This window comes from Petaurus breviceps, unplaced genomic scaffold (assembly GCF_028583685.1).
Source record: "Petaurus breviceps papuanus isolate PSGF00001 unplaced genomic scaffold, PetGlider_PUasm1.0 470, whole genome shotgun sequence".
NCBI classification, from domain to species: domain Eukaryota; kingdom Metazoa; phylum Chordata; class Mammalia; order Diprotodontia; family Petauridae; genus Petaurus; species Petaurus breviceps.
In genome coordinates, this window is record NW_027186350.1 from 1,948,830 (window position 1) to 1,963,158 (window position 14,329).

Consider the following 14,329-nt stretch of genomic DNA (forward strand, 5'->3'; position numbering starts at 1 on the left):
GTTACTGGGAAGTCCTTTATGTTATCCCAATTACATACAAGTCTGGCTCTTGGTTTAGATAGGTTCCATTTACCTATTAAGGAAAGGCCTATTTCTTTCTATTAGTTTTAGTGCTTTTAACAGAAATAGATATTGTATATATTTTTTCTATATCTAGTTGGTATAGTCATGTGTTTAATTGTTTTTCTTATTAGTATGGGCTATTGTATTTATAGTTTTAATAAATTGAGCCAACCTTGCATTCCTACTTTGACTTCTGTCTGGTCATAGTATAGATTCTTTTTGATGTATTGTTGTGTCCTCTTTGCTAATGTTTCATTTAACATTTTTTTTTTGCATCAACATTCATTAGGGATATTGGCCTATTGATTTCTTTATCTGACTTGTTTCTCTCTAGTTTAGGTATCAAGATCTTAGAAAAGGATTTGGTATAATCTTCTTTTCAAATTTTTGTAAACATTTCATCTAATATTAGGATTAATTTTCTTTGAATGTTTGATAGAAATAAACTGTAAATCCACCTATTATAGAGACTATTTTTTCCTTTAGGAGTTCATTTTTGTCCTGTTCAGTTTCTTTTTCTGAGATCAGTCTATTTATATTCTTTCCTTCTTTTTCTACAAATTTGGGTATTTTGTATTTTTCTTATATATTTATCTTCTTCATTTAAATCATTGGTTTTGTTAGAATATAACTACAAAATAGTTTCTTTTATGTCTTTTTCATATGTTGTGATTTTTCTTTTTTTATTCTTCATATTTGTTTTTCCTCTCTCTTAAATATCAGACTAACCAATAGTTTATTTTTTTTAATATTAGCTTTTTGTCTTATTTATCAATTCAGTTTTTTTACTTTAAATTTTGTTGTCTTTTCTTTGGTTATCAGAATTTCTATTTTTGTGTTTAGTTGGATATTTTTAATTTGTTGGGTTTTTATTTTGTTTTGTTTTTGTGTTATGCTCAACCAGTTGATCTGTTCTCTTTTTTTGTGAGTGAAAGAATTAAAGATAACCAGTTTAACTCTCAGGTCTTCTTTGACTGTACCCCCCATATTAAACTGTGTTGTTTCACTGTTGCCATTTTTCTTTGATGTATTTTCTGTTGTTTTTATGATGTGTTATTTCACTCACCAATTCTTTAGGATTAAATTATTTATTCTCCAAATAATATTAATCCTTTCTTCAAAAGTTTTTTTATTGAAAATGATTTTAGGGGCGGCCAGGTGGCACAGTGAGTAAGAGCGCTAGCCCCGGCGTCGGGAGACCTGGGATCAGTTCTGGCCTCAGATACTTGGCACCCACACAAAATAACTGGCTGTGTAACCTTCAGCAAGTTACTTAACCCCAAATGCTTAAAAAAAAAAGAAAATGATTTTATTGCCTTGTCACCCAAGGATATATGTTTAATATTTCTACTTTTCTGTATTTGTTTGTGAGGATTTATGTCCTAATACGTAATTGAATTTGTAAGGATATCATAAACCATTGACATATATGAACACTCCTTTCTATTCCCATTACTTAATATCTAAGTTTTCTAAGATTTGATTCAGGTTCTTTTTATTATTATTATTTTGCCTTTTGGAGAGCAATTGGGGTTAAGTAACTTGCCCAAGGTTACACGGCTAGTTTTTTTGTGTGGGTGTTAAGTGTCTGAGGCCAGAATTGAACTCGGGTCCTCCTGACTCCAGGGCCAGCCCTTTACTCACTGTGCCACCTAGCCAGACCTTGATTCAGATTCTTAACTTCTTTCATATTTATCTTTTTTTTTTTTTTTTTTTTTTTTGCTTTTTGGAGCGGGGAAGGCAGGGCAATTAGAGTTAAGTGACTTACCCAATGTTAAGTGTCTGAGGCTAGATTTGAACTCAGGTCTTCCTGACTCTAGGTGCTCTGTTCACCGTGCCACATAGCTGCCCCATCATATTTATCTTTCTGTCAAATTTTTCTGCATCCAAAAATGGTGTACTGAGGTTCCTAACTCATTTTTACTATTTCTCCTTGAAAATTGATTGCTTTCCTTTAAGTTTTTAGATGTTATGTGACCCAGTGCATCCATAGTAAGTATTTATATTAATTCACTGTCTATGGTATCTTTAAACAGTAACCCAGCATTGCCTGGGTATGTGCAGTTCAGCTAACATGGAGAGGTCTTTGGAGCAGGTCTGGATTGCCTAGTATGGAGACCTCTGAGTACCCTACCCTACCACATGAGTAGGCAGAGCCTCCTTTGATTTGCTGTCTGTGTATTTAAAACTCCTGAGACTAAGAAAGGTATTCTCTTTTAGTCATTCTTCCTTCCTTTACACTGCCAGCATGGGTAAGGACTTGACTGAGACCATGATTGCTACTCCTACTTTTTTGAGTTCACTTGAAGTGTAAGTTCTACTCCAGCAGCTAGAGGCTGCTATGTGGGACAGTGGATAGAGCAGAAGGCCTGGAGTCAAGAAGACCTGAGTTCAAATTTAGTCTCAGGTAAGTACTAGCTGTGTGACCCTGGGCAAGTCACTTAACCTCTATTTGCTCAATTCCCTCAACTGTAAAATGAGGATAATAACAGCACCTACCTCACAAGATTGTTGTGAGAATCAAATTAGTAAAAAGAGTTTAGCACAGTGCTGGCACATTAGTGGATGCTATATAAATGATTATTCCCTCAACAACTTGGTATGAATCCTTCTAATTTAAATGTGTTTCTTGTAAACAACATATTGTTGAATTATACTTTCTAATTCATTCTGCTATTCTTTTCCATTTTATCCCGTCCATGTTCACAGCATTATTGTTATTATAATTAATTATTATCAAATATAATTATTATAATTAGTTATTAATTATGCTTTTCCCTCCATCCTAATCTCTTATTTTTTCCCTCTTTTTAACCCTTCTTTACAAAGAAAAAGGTAATGAGAAAGAGTTTGTCCTGCACTAGTAAGGGTTTGCTTTTGCTTTAATGCCCCTCTTCTCTTTTTCTCTTCCTCTACTCCCACCAAATGACAAGGACTCTCATGTTATTCAGAACCTCTTACTATGGTCCACCACAAATTTCTTCTTTGCAGTCAACCATCCAGGCTTCCTACCTTTCCTTCCTTTTTTCCAGGGGCCATCTCTAGTTGTCCTGATGTATATCTTGCCAATGGACCCAAGTGGTTCCAGTGGAGAAAGTGAGGCTGATGACTTGGCACTGTCCTCCCTCACTTAAATCCAAATGCATATACAAGTCATGGCATCACCTTCCTGATATCATAATACTCTTCAAGAACAAAAGACAAACAACAGCCTGTTTTCCAACATCAGATATATTGGCCTGAGGTCCAATTTTCTCAGGACTCAGGTCTTTACTTAACAAATGATAGTTAGATACTCTAATAATCTAATCCATTCTGAGATATTAATAGCTGATTATTACTCTCTATAACCCTGATTGGAAGGCAGAGCAAAGAACTCCTTCCAAAGTCTCAATTTAAAGAGGGCTTCTAGGCCAGCTAGCTCTTCGTTTCCACCCGCCTAAAGTCCTTTGGTCTAAACACCATAATGATCATGACTCCATACCGGGTACCTTTCCTTCTCCTTTCTTTCTCTCTATGTCCCCTACTATAATTTTTCAGCTTCCTTTTTCTATATTGTTTTGCCCCATTAGATAGCAATCTTCTTGAGGACAAGACTGTTTTCTTTTTTTTTGTATTTGCATCCCTAATACTTAGCACAATGCCTGACACATAGTAGCTACCTAATAAATGCTTATTAGGTCAATCCCTCCTAACTGAATATAAGCATTTTATCCTTGTTTGTGACCTTTTATCATTGTTATTCATGTTTAACTTTTTATGTTTCTTTTCATTTCTGTGTTTGAACTTCAAATTTCCTATGCAGCGCTGATCTTTTCATCAGGTATGTTTGGAAGTTCTCCATTTCATTGAAGGTCTATTTTTTCCTCCTGTAACATTATACTGAGTTTTGCTGGGAAAGTTATTCTTGTCTGTAAGCCAATATCCTTTGCCTTCTGAAATATTATATTCCAGAGTCTCTACCCCATTATAATGATAGCTACTAAATCATGTAGGATTCTGACTGTGGTTCCTCAGTACATGAATTCTTTTTTTCTGGCTATTTGCAGTATTTCTTCTTTGACTTAGAAACTCTGAGTTTTAGTTATGATGCTTCTTGTAGTATTCATTTGAGAATTTCTTTCAAGGGGTGACAGATTTCTTTCTATTTCCACTTTACCCTCTGATTGTAGGAAATTGGATGGTTTTCTTTTATGATGTTTTGAAATATGATGTCCAGGCTCTTTTTTGACCATAGCTTTCAGATGGTTCAATGATTCTTAAATTTTTTTCTCCTTGATCTGTTTTCCTGGTTAGTTGCTTTTCTTATGAGATACCTTAGATTTTCTTCTATTTTTCCTGGCTTTGGACTTCGTTTTAATATTTCTTGTTGTCTTGTGAAGTCATTAGCTCCTATTTGGTCCATTTAGATTTTCAGGGAGTTTGTAGTTTGGGCAAGGTTTTGTACCTCTTGTGCCAAGCCGTTAAATCCCTTTACAACTTTTTCTTTCGTATTTATCATTTCTCTTCCATTTTTATTTTTACTCAAGTGCTTTCATTTTCATTCCTTAGTGCTTAAAAAAAACCCCAAACAACCAACTTCATGCTTCATTTCTCCCAAGAATTCTAGTCGAATTTTTGCCCAAGCTTTGTTTTTCTCTGAGGCTTTGCTGGTAGATGTTTCTGAGTCATTCTCTTCTTCTGGGTTTGTGTCTTAAGCTTCCTTACCACCATAATAGTTCATTATGGGGGGTTTCTTTTTTTGTTTGCTCATTTTTCTAGGCTATATCCTGACTTTGGAATTGATGTTAGGGCTGTGCTCTGCAACACTTCCTGGGGGGAAGGTCAGGACTGGTCCTCTGTTGCTGTTTTCTTGCTTTACTTAGTATTGTGTCAATCCAGGGTCTCAGGAACAGGCTATTGACCTACAAGCTCTCAGTGCTTCCAAAGTGGTACAATCTAGGGCAACATCTGATGGCTGTTCCTTTGATCTGAACTCTGAAAGTTCCTGACTTGGGTTTTGGTCTGTGTAAGAGTAGACTGCTGCTGGACTCAACCCCTATCAATCAGGTACAAAGCTCTATTGGTTCAAAGTGACAGAATTGTAGGCTCCCCTTTGGTCTGTGCTTCCTGTGTGGGTTACTCCTCCGCAGGCTGGACTGGATGATGAGATCAAGATCCTGGGGTACAAGCCACACAACTGCTACTTGGCTTATGAACTTGCTCCTCTCTTGTTACCACCTAGGATTTCCCTACCAAGGAATAGTCACCTCTGTACACAAGTACCCTTTTCAGTCTCTCCTGGATCTAGGGCAGAGGACAACACAGCTGCTAGTTTGCAGCCATAACTGTCACAGTATGAGTTTGAGATCTCCACTTTCCCTGGTATAACCTCTCACTGGGTGCCAGAGTACTCTATGTAGAGTACTGGTCTGACCCTGTTCCCAGTATCCACAGACCTCCCTTTCTATGCCAAGCTGGGCTGGACAAATGACTCACTGTGACTTTTTTCTGAATTTCTCTATCAGGATTTGGTCTAATTTATTTTCTGGATCTATTTCAGGGAATTTTATGAAGGGAAGCTCAGCTGTACTGTTTTCTAACACTTTACCATCTTGACTTTGTATTTGAAAAAGAACAAGGCTTGTTTTCATTAAAGTTACATGCCATTCATGGAAAAAATTCTTCACTGAGTCCAAACTGAAGATGATTCTCTATAGATAGTGAAATTATCCAGTTTCTCGTGGATGCTATCATGCTCATTACAAAAGTCTCAAAGTATTATGAATACTTCTCTTTGAGAAACTGGGCCACTGAGAAGAGATTACTCAGGAAAACCAAATGTATGAAAACTTATGTGATGATCCGTTGGACAGGAAACTTGAGGCCAAAAATCTATACATATATCTTGGAGAGGTACTGCAGATGGGCAAAGAGTTTGACCTAGACTTGATCAAGATAAGATAAATGCATTTGGCTAATTGTGTAGTACCTTCAATGATTCCAAGGGAGTTAGAAAAAAAAAATTCACCTTCTAAACACGGATATTTTTTCAGTAATGCTATATGATTGCTAATCATAGAATGCCACAATATCTAAAGAATACAAATTGTGGTTAGCCTAAGGGCAATGGAAGGATGCATAGGGGATATAATTAGGCTATATCTAATTACCATCAATGACTTAAATAACAAGAACTGCCATACAAGATGTCATGGAGTCTCAGCATTGGAAGGTAAGTTGGAGGCATCTAGTACAATCTACACCTGAACAAAATTTTCCCTTCCATTATATTATCACCATCATCACCATCATCATCATCATCCATCATACCACAAGTGGTCATTCAGCCTTTAATTGAAGACCTCTAGTGAAAGACAACTCAGTATCTCTCAAGGCCACCCATTCCACTTTTTAATAGCCCTGTTAGGAAGGTTTTTCTTCTATCAAACCTAATTCTCCCTCTGCAACTTCTGGCTATTTCTTCTTGTTCTGCTGTTTAGGAACAAAGGCAAAAAGTCTAAACTCTTTTCCATGTGATAGCACTTCAAACATCTGAAGACAGCTATTGTTTCCCTTCTATGCTTTCTCTGCTTGTGGCTAAACATCTTTGGTTGATCTAATTATGACATGAACTCAAGGCCCTTCACCATCTCGCTCACCCTCTTCTAGATACTGTCTAGCTCATCTAAGTCCTTTCTTAATAATGTGTGGCACAGCAAAGAAATGGAAATTGAGGGGATGCTCGTTGAGGAACAACTGAACAAGTTGTGATATATGATTGTATTGGAGTGCTAGTATTCTATAAGAAATGATGAACTGGATGGTTTCAGAAAAACCTGGGAAAACATATGAACTGGTGCAAAGTGAAATGAGCAGAACCAGGAGAACATTGTATATAGTAAAACAGCAGTATTTTCAGGATGATCAACTGTGAAAGACTTGGCTACTCTGATCAAGACAATGATCCAAGACAATTCCAAAGGGGCCAAGATGAAAAATGCTATCCACCTCCAGAGGGAGATCTGATGAACTCTGAGAATAGACTGAAGCATACTTTTTAAAAACTTTTTTTTCTTGTTCTGTGTATGTGGTTCTTTTTGCAACATGGTTCATATGGAATTAAGTGTTGTATAACTTCACATGTATAAGCAATATCATATTGCTTGCCTTCTCAAGGTGTGAGGGAGGGTCAGGAGGGAGGAGGAGAATTTGGAACTCAAAAATCTTTTTAGATGAATGTTAGAAATTTATATGTAATTGAGAAATATTTAATGAAATAAATAAAAATTTAAAAATAATATGTTGCCCAGGACTGAACATACTGCTTTTGGAGTGGTCTTTCTTTCTTTCTTTTTTTTTTTTTAAAGCAATCGAGGTTAATTAACTTGCTCAAGGTTACATGGCCAGTTATTTCTGGGTATGGTGCTGAGTATCTGAGCCTGAATTTGATCCAGGTCATTGTAATGGGGATGTAAATTTTGAAGATCTTCCCTGCCCCTAGGCTAAAGTGCACCTGGAGCCTGGGGTAGGAGGCTTGTTTTTCAGTAGATACTTTTTGGTTGGCCAGTGGGTCTAAAAGGTTGTTACATTCTCTGAGCCAGGAGAAGGCTATATAAGCCCTGATGTGTAGCTTTGTTTTGGGGCTCACTTTGAGAAGTGTTCTGTGATTTGATCTGGATTCTGGGAAGCCATTGTTGAGAGCCCCCCCTCGGCTTTGAAAAACCCAGATGTTGAAAACCAGATGTTAATTTGGTATGGATGTAATGGTTGGACGGTTTGGAAATCTGTCTACTTGATCTGTTTTTGTCTTGATAATTCTGTCTGTATAATCTGAAGTTTGGGGTGCTGACCTTTTTCCCCTGAACTAGGTAAAGGATACATATTTGACTGATTAAAGTAAGCCTGTTAACCCATCTTGAGTTGCTTTCCTTTATCAAAGCAGATCCAAGAACCTGTGGTGGCAGCGACCCTGGAGACCCTGGGGTGCTTGCTGCTGCAGTCATCCTGACACTGGAGCCGGTGCTCTTACTCACTGAGCCACCTGGCCACCCCTAAGCAATTGGGGTTAAGTAACTTGCTCAAGGTTACATGGCCAGGTGTTTCTGGGTGGGTGCTAAGTGTCTGAGCCTGGGATTCGATCTCCAGGTCATCCCGACACTGGAGCCAGTGCTCTTACTCACGGCGCTACCATGTTTCCCTGATAATAAGACCTATCCCGAAAATAAGCCCTCCCCATACTGTGTAAGATTCCTCTAAAATAAGCCCTCCCCCGAAAATAAGCCCTATTGAGATTGCTACTGTAGTGAAGGTGATCCCCTGCGCTACACTCTGTATGCACTGTTCCCCCCCCTCCCCCTGGTGAAACGCACGCCATGCTCAGAGCTGCATCCAATCAGAGCTGCAGCAGTGAGCACGTCATCCTGTTCTTCCCCAGTGATTTGCTTGCTGGCGCCATTGAGAGCAATGCCGTGGAGGAGAGCTGAGACAGGACAACATAAGCCCTCCCCTGAAAATAAGCCCTCTGGTGTTTTTCTTTCCAAAAAAATTAATAAGACAGTGTCTTATTATCGGGGAAACACGGTACCTGGCCGCCCCGGGAGCAGTCTTTCCAGGGCAGAATAGAGTGGGTCTCTCACCATCTAGTATTGGACACTTAGTGCCTTTTTTGATGACTTTTTTGATGACTACATCACACTGTTGACTAATATTGGGCTTGCAGGAAATGTATCATCTAGAAAATTCATGAATGAAAAAGAATATGGGTCTGTCATGAGGCAAGTATATGGGATGAGGTAAGTTAGCCTGAATGTTACACTGGTAAACATGAAATGTTAAAAGACCTAGGTGATGGCCTCTGGTATATTGCACAGATCTTCTATAGAGAATTTACAGGAAGCTAAGGATAGGCAAGTATGACATGGGATGAAAAGGCATGGATGGGTGGCTATCTGTTACAAGAAGTCAAAGATCTCCTCGGTCTTTGACTTGATGGTAGCAATGCCACAACTTGCCTTTTATCACCTCTTTAGTATTCCCAATACTTTCCTAAGATTTCTGGAATTTTAAGGCAGTTCTTGGGAATCAGAATGAAAACTGCAAATGGGTGCAAATGTTCCCAGATTTTAAAAAGATGGTTTATACCTTGAGACAAGGGAGAAGGGTACAGAATTAAATGGTCCTAACTTAACTAGGTGAAAGGACTAGATATCCTACATTTAGAAGTCAAATTATTATAGTTACAGCCATGTAGATAGCCTTTTTGTGTGCTAGCCAGGGTAGGCTGTGAGTCCAAGTAACAAAAGAGCTGAAAAAAATGTGTTAAATGGCATGTTGACCCAAATAATCTTCTTCTAAAAGAGCGATTGCATTTCTTTGCATCAGCAGGATCAGCACAATAGTGTAACTTCAGTGACAATTATGGAGGCAGAAAGCAAAAGCAGAATGGAGCATATCCTTGATTCTATAGAAGTCTATATGGATGAAATGGAAGCAGCCAGGGACTTCTTGGATCATACTGGGATACTGTGAAAGTTGGTTTAGAAAAGTAGCAAAAGGCCACAGTCAATCACAGGGAGATGGAGTTGTGAGAGTTCAGGCAGGAGAGCCATAACTCTGAAGCCCAAATGATCTTTTGCATTGGAGCATGATTTTCCTGGGTGTTAGTTTAGAGAGAATATAATATATACCAACCAGTTTGTGAGTCTCTATGAGATTAATTCATTTCTGTATGGAGGAGAGAATGATTGTGTTGCTTGACTTTTCCCTGTAATTTGTTTTATGATTTTCCTCCAGTTAATTACTTTCTTTTATTTATGGTTCCTTCCTGGTATGTTAGCACTTGATGAAAGTTCAAGACATGTACTATCTCTAATTGAATACAGAAACACATAGAATGCCAGCATTCCTGGAAATGTATGCTATAAAACATAAAAGTTTTGGATTTTTTTTTGCACTTGTTTTCTTAAGATAATTTTTAAAAATCATTTATTTTGAGGTCAGTTAGGTGGCACAGTAAATACAGCACCAGCCCTGGAGTCAGGAGGACCTGAGTTCAAATCTAATCTCAGACACTTGACACATTTACTAGCTGTGTGACCTTGGGTAAGTCACTTAACCCCAAATGCTTTGCCTTCCCCCTTCAAAAAAAAGTATTTATTTTTTTAAGCAATTGGGGTTAAGTAACTTGCTCAAGGTTACATGGCCAGTTATTTCTGGGTGTGGTGGTAAGTATCTGAGCCTGGATTCGATCCCAGGTTATCCGGACTCTGGGGCCGGTCCTCTTACTTGCTGTGCTACCTAGCTGCTTTATTTATTTTTAACATTCTTTTTTTTTTTAAATTGAGTTCCAAATGTTCTCCTTTTCTTTAGTCTCTCCCCTACCCACTGAGAAGGCAGGCAATTTGACATCAATTACACACATTAAATCATTCAATACACTTCCATATTAGCCATGTCATAGCTTTAGATTTTGAAGGGACCTTAGAAATCTGATCTAGTACAATGTCCTTATTTTAGTAGTAAGTGGCAGAGCAAGGAACCAGGTCAAATACTCTTTGAGGAAACTGAGACTTAGAGAATTTAATGTAATGTCAGAGACAGGATATGAATCCAAATTTCCACTCTCCTGACTTCTTTCCATTGGACCAAAGGGGATATCTCTGTTAATCTTGTTTTCACAGGGCAAGTACAATGATGATATATCTGATCTGCTCTCCGTGACCTTTGCATTCCCATCTTGATACTTTTGATCATCTTTGTTTCCTTCCCTAGAGTGTCTTCCCCTTTATCCAAATTCCATCTGTCCTTGAAGACCTGTGTCAAGTTGTACCTTCATCATGAAGCCTTTCCTTATCAGCTCAACCTACAAGGATTGTTTCTTCTTCTAAGCTTGAATGGACATTACTATCTATATCACACATTTGACACTAATAGTTGGTCTTACAAAATTTCTTCTGATTATTACTAAACTTTTTATTGTTATTTAACAATTCATGTGTGTATGACTCTCAAACTAGAGTTTAAGCTTCCTGAGGGCAGGTACCCATGTTTATAAGTATTGGTTCCAGAGCTAGTAAGTAGCAAAACTGGAACTAGAACCCAAATCTCTTGATGGAAAGTTATTCACTAATTCAGTTTTTCAATTTAGCTAAAATGTATTTCATAAATTTATAGTTAAGTATCTACTGTATGCAGAATATGGTACTAGGATCTGGGATTGATACAAAATTTATAGAAGACACAGTATATTCCCATCATGACATTTCCAGTTAAGGAATGAATTAAGTTGCAAACACAGATCATGATACTATACAACATTATATGACAAGAGTAACTGAGAAGTGTAAAGGATGATGTCACATAGGTGTGTGTGGGGTTATTACTAACCAGGGAGATGAGGGAAGTTTTTAGGTAGGAGATGATACTTCAATTGGACTCCACAGGATTATCAACAGCAATAGAGTTTTGTTCTTTCCACCACACTACAATGCTATTCTCAAATTGATCATGCATCGAGTGTCCACAAAATGCATGTTACCTTGTTAAAAACTATGAATTTATCTGCAGCCGCTGTTCTCATGGAGCTTGTAATCTACATTATAGAATGTCCACAGAGTTGTACAGGGAAGTCAGAATCACTGACTCTCAGAGTTAGAAAGAAATACAACAGTCTTCCAATCCTGAATAGGATCTATACCTTTTATAGTTCCTTTAACCACTGGATCATCCCTCATTCTCTCAAAAGTCCACCAGAAAAGGGGAACCCACTACCTCCTGGTACAGCTCATTTTACTTTTGTCAGGAAACTTTTCTTTATCTGGAGCCTAAATCTGCCTCTCTGCAACTTTTATTGCCCTTAGTTCTTCCCTTCAGGGCCAAGTAAAATAAATTTAATTCATCTTCCAGCATGATAGCCCTTTAAACACTCTGTAGACAGCTATTATATCCCCTAACTCATCTAGACTAAATATCCTCATTTCCTTCCATTTATTCTCATAAAGCATGATTTGGAGTTCCCTTGATCCATTTGTTACCTTCCTCAAGATGTTTTCAAACTCGACAAGGTCCTTCTTTTAAATCCAGTACTCCAGGTGTTGTTTTCAAGGTACAGCAGCATTGTCACCCCTTTTATTCAGGATACATCCCAACATTTATTCTGGTCACATTAAATTCAGCCTGATATTATAATCTGTTAAGATCGTTTTGAATCCTTCTTCTGTCATCCCACATGTTAGCTACACTTCCTAGCTTTGTGCCATAAACAAATTTGATTATATGCTATTTATGTCTTCATCTAAGTCCTTGACAAAAATGTTAAATAGCATAGGACCAAGGACAGATCCCTGGGATACTTTATGGAGACCTTATCTAAGTTGATAACAAACCTTTAATGACTACTCTTCAGGCCCAGTTATTCAATTGGTTCTAAAGTTACCTGACATTGTCTAGTCCATGCCTCTTCATCTTGTCCACTCTCCTTCCCATTCCCCCTCCCCAAGAAGGCATGCAATCTGGTAGAGGCTTTATATATGTACAATCATATTAAACTTATTTCCACATTAATCATGTGAAAGAAGAATCAGAACAAAAGGGAAGAACCATGAGAAAAAAAGAGAAAGTAGTGTGCTTTGATCTGCATTCGTACTCCCATAGTTCTTTCTCTGTATGTGGATAATATTTCCCATCACAAATCTTTTGGAATTGTTAGATCGCTGGATTGCTGAGAAGAGCTAAGTCTCATCAAAATCAGTTATTGTACAATGTTGCTGTTACTATGTACAACGTTCTCCTGGTTCTGCTCATTTCACTCGGATCTATGAGACTAAGAGGTCATTCAGTATAACAACCTTTTTTTCAAGACAAATACTGAAGGTTCAAAGAAGTTAAGTGACTTACCCACGATTACATAGGTAAATAGTAAGTAAATGCTAGAGCCAAGGTCAAACCCATTTCCTCTAATTGCAAATTCAACACTCTTACCACTACACCACACCTACTCATACTTCTTTTTTGTCTTTTGTACCATGTTTCTTACCATGGTATAGGTTCAGTGAAGTACCTGCTGGCTTACTCTTTGCTCTGATGCTGGCTCCCAATTCAATAGCTAATATATATTAATATTCACTAAACACAATAACTCTGTGTGATAAATAAAATTAGGATTATTATCCCCATTTTACAGAAACTAGGACCCAGGCAGGAGAAATGACATGTATAGTAAAAGTAGTAAATAGAACAGAGGCTCCAACTCAGTCATCTGATTCCCCAAAGAGAGCACTTTCCCCTACTGCCTCTGGCAAAAGCATCCAGTGCATTGGACTGAATTCAATTAGGGTCTCAAACTAACTTAGCTAGAAGGAAGATTAGACTTCATCTAGTCCAATTCCCCTCCTCTCCTTTTTTCAAAATTTATTGATCCCTTTTGGTTTTTCACCATGTTCATCTTTTTAAACCTTTTTCATCATAATTCATTTCTGAACATATTTCATTCCCCTTCCCTCCCTAGCAAGTCTTCCCTTGTGCAAAATTTTTTTTAAAAATCAGCAAAACCAATTGACATCATCTATATTGGAAACAATGCAGCATTCCAGGTTCATAGTTGCCCCTCTTTTCTTGACGTGAGAAGAGAATTGAATATTTCTCAACTTCTCCAGGGACAAGATTGCTCAATATAATTACAGTGCTTAGTTTTGTTTTATTATTCTTTCTACATAATTTTTCTAGTCATGATGTATTGCTTATTTAGCTCTGCTCACTTATGTATACACATAAATGTCTTCCCATGCTTTTCCCAAATTCTTCTTTTTCTTTGTTTCTTACAGCACAATATTATTCCATTAGATTTACATGCTAAGGGGGCAGCTAGGTGGCGCAGTGTCAGCTGGCAGAGTGCCAGCACTGGAGTCAGGCGGACCTGAATTCGGATCCAGCCTCAGACACTTAACACACACATACAAAACCTAGCCGTGTGACCTTGGGCAAGTTACTTAACCCCAATTGTCCTCCAAAAAGCAAAAAAAATAAAAGATTTACATGCTACAGTCTGCTTAGCTATCTCCTGGGTGAGGAATATCCACTTAATGATTGGTTCTTTGCTCTCATAAAAACTGCTATTAGGATTTTTTTTTTGCTCAAAAATCCACATTGTTTTTCACGTAAATCCTGTTTTATAGAGGATGAAAGTAAGACTCAGAGAGGAAAACCAACTTGCCCTAACCACATAGGAAATGTCAGAACTCAAGCTAAAGTAGTGCCTTCTTCTTTTAAAATTTAATGGGCTTTCCAC

The 14,329-nt window shown here is 37.7% G+C and overlaps 1 long non-coding RNA gene across 1 annotated transcript in view; it reads left to right on the forward strand.

Annotated features, from left to right (window-relative positions):
• The window catches only part of LOC138171930 (uncharacterized), a 615,043-nt gene that overhangs the window by 90,125 nt on the left and 510,589 nt on the right, over positions 1-14,329 (forward strand). The window lies entirely within an intron of this gene.